Here is a 6,173-nt window from a genome sequence, read left to right as displayed (position 1 = left end):
TACAATCTCAACTCTGATTGTACATTGGAATCACCTAGGGAGCTTTGGATCCTGATGCCTGGACTCCACCCCAAGAAATTTGGATTTAGTGGTTTGGATGAAGCCTAGAAATCAGGATTTTTAAATTCACATAATATAAAAGTCATCATATAAACCATTTTAAAGTATACAATTCAGTGGCGTTTAGTACGTTTATAATGTTGTACCACCACCACCTCTCTCTAGTTCCAGAACATTTTCCTCATTCCAAATTAAACCTCATCCCCATTAGCAGTCACTCTCCATTTCCCACACCCTAGCCTTTAGTTACCACTAACTGCTTTCTATGTCTGTGGATTTATCTGCCCTGGACATTTCATATAAATGGACTTAAAAATGGCCTCTGTGTCTGGCTTCTTTCACTCAGCATAATATTTTCGAGGTTTATCCATGTTATATAAAAGATGTATAAATATTTCATTCCTGTTTATAGCTGAATAACATTCTATTGTATGATGTATCACATTTTGTTAATCTATTTATCTATTAATAGACTTTTAGGTTGTTTCTGCCTTTTGGCTATTGTGAATAGTACTGCTGTGAACATTGATATACAAGCTTTTGTTTAAATATCCGTTTTCAATATATTCCTAAGAGTGGAATTGCTAGTCATATGGTAATTCTATGTTTAATTTATTGAGTAATTACCAAGTTTTTTTTCACAGCAGCTGAACCATTTTACATCTGCATGGCATTAGGAATTTTTAAAGCTCCCCAGGTGACTCTAACATGCAGTCAAAGTTAAAATCTTCTGTCTTAGTAAATCTTTAATGATACTTATGATCTGTATCACAACAATTGTACCATGTTAGTTATAATTTAATCTGGGATCAACTTTGCTAATTTATATTCTGTTAGAAAATTACCTATTTTCTCTGCATTTTCAAAAGTGTTGTCATGTAATTGCATATAATAATATAATTGTTTTAATGTCTTCTATACCTGTTATTACATCTTTTCTTCTCTCTAATCTCATATACCTTTGTTAATACTTTATTTTTCTAGCTTTATAGAGATATAATTGACAAATGAAAATTTGTAAAGTGTACAATGGTGAGGATTTGATATACATACGCATGGTGAAATATTTATCACAATCAAGTTAATTAACACATCGATCACCTCACATAGTTACCATTTTGTATGTGTGGTGAGAATGCTTAAGATCTACTCTCTTAGCAAAGTTCAAGTATATAATACAGTATTGTTCAGCATAGTTACCATGCTTTACATTAGATCCTCAAAACTTATTCATCTAATAACTGAAAGTTTGTATTCTTTGACCAACATCTCACCATTTCCCCAACACATGGTTTTTGTTTTCTTTTTTTAAGATTCCACATATAAGTGAGATCATTCAGTATTTGTCTTTCTCTCCAGCTTATTTCACTTAGCATAATGTTCTCTAACTCTATCCATGTTACTAAAATGGCAAGATTTCCTTATTTTTAAGACTGAAGAATATTTATATATATCTCATATTTTCTTTATCCATTTATTCATCAAAGGACATTTAGTTTGTTTCCATGTCCTGACTATGGTAAATAATGCCACAACGAATATGTGAATACAAATATCTCTTTGAGATAATGATTTTCTTGGCTATATACCCAGAATGGTATTGCTGAATCATATGGTAGTCTTATTTTTAAGGTTCAGATAAGATATAAAGCTAAGATAATATTCAGAGTCATATCATATGCAAAATGCCCAAGGTTCAAGTGAAAGTCATCATTATACCAAGAACCATAAAATCTCGACTCAAATGAGAAAAGGCAATCAGCCAATGCTGATATGACATACATACTGGAATTATCTGACAAGGATTTCAAAGTAGGCATGATATAAATGATTCAATAATGGTACAAAAATGCAATTATGAACACATTTGAAACAAATGGAAAAATAAAAAGTATCAGCAAAGAAATAGAATATCCAAAAAAGAATGAAATGGAAACTTTACAGCTGAAAAATATAATTGTTGGGCTCAAAAGTAGAACAGAGAAGACAGAGAAAGACTTGGTGAACTTAAAGATGGAACAGAAATTGTCCAATCTTATCAACAAAAAGAAAATAGAGCAAAAAAAAAAAAAATGAGCACTCAGAGGCCTGTGGACTATAACAAAAAATCTAACATTTGTGTCATCTGAGTCCCAGAGCTGAAAGAAAAAGAACTGTCAACCAGAAATTCTATATCCAGCAAAAATAAGCATAAGGGGAAGGCAAGACATTCTCAAATGAAGGACAGTTTTAAAAATCTGTACTAGCAGACTCACCCAAAAGAAAAAGCTAAACAAAATTTTTGAGACACAATAAAAAATGAAACAAAGAATCTTAGAAAATTATGAAAGAATGAACAACAAAAAAGTAAAAATATGGGTAAATACAATAAAATTTTCTTCTCTTGAGTTTCCTAAGTTATGTTTGATGGCTGAAGCCAGACTTAGTTATTGTCTGATATTGTTCTCAGTATATGTAGAGAAAATATTTAATAGTTATATTTTAAATGGAGGAAGGTAAAAGAACTTAAAAGGAGGAAAGTTTTCTACATTTCATTTAAACTCGTAAAAATATTAAAACCGGTAGGCTGTGAAATGCTTACATCAGAAAAAATGTTTCACTACATCAGAAAAAAGAGAAAGACAATAAAATAAGCTCCCAACTTAAGAAACTAGAAAAATGAAAAAGAGTAAAATAAATGTAAGCAGAGGAAGAAAATACAAAATGGAAGAGAAGAAATTAAAATTGAAAACAGAAAATGTTAGAGAAAATCAATAAAACAAAAATAAGTTCTTTGAAAAGATCAATAAAATTGACAAAGCTCTACAAAGACTAACAAAAAAAAAAAAAAAAAAAAAATCACCAATATCAGAAATGTGACAGGTGCTATCATTACAGGGGCTAGAACCTGTAGCCATCAAAAGGTTAAAAGAAAATATCATGAACAACTCTCCACACATATATACAACTTAAATTAAATGGAACACTTCCTCAAAAAGCACAAACTAGAGATTTCCAGTTGAGATAGTAGGTAAACACTGTGCTTACCTCCTCCCACTACCACATCAAATTTACAAATAAATTATACAACAACCACCCTTAACAATCACATGAAGACTAGCTGAACAGAACTCCTACAACTAAGGATATAAAGAAGAGCCCACATCAAGACTGGTAGGAGGGGTGAGATATGAAACAGGCTGGTCCCATACCCACATATAGTGGTTAAGAATCAGGAGGAATATCACATCATTGGAGGAGTGGAGTCCCAGCCCCACACCAGGCTCACCAGCCCAAAGCAAAAGTGGTAGGAAAAGAAGTTCCCATATCTACATCTACCTGGTGAAACACAGGATTGCTATAGAGCCAGGCATCTTCTTAAAGGGCTCAAGCACAGACTCGGTACTCTCAAAACCTCACCCTAAATTCTAGTGAAAGGACAACAGTTCAAAAAGCACCAGAGACATACAGGAACAACTGAATTGTCTGGCTCCAGGGCAAGCGCTGGAGAGACCACTCTCTCCTAGACATAAGTGCTGGCAGGTGCCATTGTTCCTTTGTTGAGCCCTCCCCCAACCCAGCCAGCAGGTGCAGGCAGGTGCCAAATCTGACCTTCCATCAACCTGCCAAACACTGCTCACCCTACCCTAGTGATTCCCTGAGACCGAACCCCATCCAACTCATGTAGTGAAACCTTTTTCAGTGGCTGTTTCTCACAAATGTTTGCCCTTGGCATACACTGCAGACGTTCCTAAGATTTTTAAAGGTCCACAAATCTCAAACGAGCAATAACTGGTCTCAGCATGCCCTGTACTTCTTGCTTAGAGATCCCAAGCCCAGCACTAGTGGAAGTCAGCCTCAATTCACAGCATAGCATCTCTCAGATGTCTCCAAGTCCAATCCAGGTAGCTACCAACCACAGATCACTTTGTAGCTCCTACCAGGAGGCCCTGATCTGGAAACAGGTAGCAGCTGACCTTGGCCTGCTTGGGAGTCCCTCATAAAAAGCCCCAGAACCAACATACTCAGTGACAAGCTTCAGACCATAACTGAGCCCTACCCAATTAGCTCAACAAATTACTCAATTACCCAACAAACTATACACCACAAACTATACACCTCAGAAGGCATGAGAGCCCCACTAAAGTGAATCCCGTGGCCTGGGATCAGCCCCCTCACAACTGTTCATCCGCTATAGTCATGGCCAATCCTCACTAGTCAACTTGAGGGTCAATCCCACCCACAAATACGCCAACAGCAATTAAGGATCAACTACAACAGGAGGGCACACACAACACACACACAAGGGACACCCCTGAAGCATCCGGCTCAGATGACCAGAGAGACCGCACCACAGCATCCCACAGAACACCTACTACATAAGGCTACACTATTAAGACCAGGAGACAGCAGCCCTACCTAATATATAGAAACAAACACAAGGAGGCAGCTACAATGAGGCAACAAAAAAACAGTTCCCAGTGAAAAAAGAAAAAATAAATAAACAAAATGGAAGCAAGCTACTGACCAGATAGAGATCAAAATACTGGTTATATCTCTTTTTCTTGACCTGCAACCTCTGCCACAACCATGTTTCACCAGATCCTCTGTCAGGCCAAGAAACATCAGGCTTGATCCCCTTCTTTGTGTTCATTTGAGCTGGAGGTACTGGAGCAATGCTGTACATTTTGTGCCTGGCGTGTTCAATCCAGATATCTGTTGGTACAGAAAAAATAACCCAGAACTCTGGAACAAACTGGGTCCTAGTGATCAATACAAGCCCTACTCAGTGAATGTAGATTACAGCAAACCAAAGAAACCCAGAGTTCTAAATGAATGTTTCACTATAAAGCTGCTTAGAATGAAGCTCTACCAAAAGCCATTTGCACAATTTTCCACTTAACCAGGAAATACTTCCCCTCTAAATGCACAAAATCATGTTGCTGTATTATGTTGGGGTTATTAAATATGTGATTAATAAATATCTCAAACTTTTTAAAAAAACTAGTTATAAGAATATTCAATGAAGTTAGGGGAAGAATAGAGGAACTCAATAAGAACTTACACAGAGAGATAGTAACCATAAAAAAAGTAAGAAATTAAGAATACTGTAACTGAAATGAAGAATACATTAGTTGGAATCAATAGCAGATTAGTTGAAGCAGAGGATCAAATCAGTGATTTGGAAGACAAGGTAGCAAAAAGTACCTAATCTTAACACAAAAAAGAAAAAATAATTTTCAAAAAATGAGGATAGTTGAAGGGGCCTCTGGGACAATATCAAGCATACTGACATTTGCATCATGAGGGTGACAGAAGGAGAAGAGAGAGAGCAAAGAAGTGAAAACCTATTTCAAGTAATGACTGAAAACTTCCTTACCCTGGTAAAGGAAATAGACATACAAGCCCAGGAAGAACAGAGAGTTTCAAACAAGGTGAACCCAAAGAGGTCCACACCAAGAAACATCATAATTAAAATGCCAAAAGTTAAAGACAAAGAAAGAATCTTAAAAGCAACAAGAGAAAAGCAGTTAGCTACCCACAAGTGTTCTCTTATAAGATTTTCAACTGATTTCTCAACAGAAACTTTGCAGGCCAGAAAGGACTGGCATGAAATATTCAAAGTGATAAAAAGCAAGGACCTAAAACCAAAATTACTCTACCCAGCATGGCTATCATTTAGAAACAAAGGAAGAGAAATAAAGAGCTTCCCAGACGAGAAAAAGGTAAAGGAGTTCATCACCACCAACAAGAAATGTTAAAAAAGATTTAAGAAGAAGAAAAATATAAAAAATATGAAGAATAAAGTGGCAATAACTAAATACCTATCAATAATTACTTTAAATGTGTGGATTAAATGCTCCAATCCAAAAACATATGGTGGCTGAATGGATAAGAAAACCAGACCCAAACATGCCACTTACAAGAGACCTATTTCAGATTAAAAGACACATACAGACTGAAAGTAAAGGGATGGAAAAAGATATTTCATACAAATGAAAATGAAAAAAAAAAGCTGGGGTATTAGTATTTATATTAAACAAAATAGACTTTAAAACAAAGGCTATAACAAAAAAAAAATTTTTCATTATAATAAAGAGATAAATCCTACAAGAAGATATAACCCTTGTAAA

General features: G+C 35.5%; 1 pseudogene; it reads left to right on the top strand.

Moving 5' to 3' along the window:
* Nucleotides 1-4,629: 4,629 nt before the first annotated feature.
* On the top strand, nt 4,630-4,942 carry LOC105308663 (annotated as a pseudogene).
* Nucleotides 4,943-6,173: the final 1,231 nt, after the last annotated feature.

This window comes from Pteropus vampyrus, unplaced genomic scaffold (assembly GCF_000151845.1).
Source record: "Pteropus vampyrus isolate Shadow unplaced genomic scaffold, Pvam_2.0 Scaffold607, whole genome shotgun sequence".
Lineage (NCBI taxonomy): Eukaryota > Metazoa > Chordata > Mammalia > Chiroptera > Pteropodidae > Pteropus > Pteropus vampyrus.
This window is presented reverse-complemented; position numbering and strand designations above follow the sequence as displayed.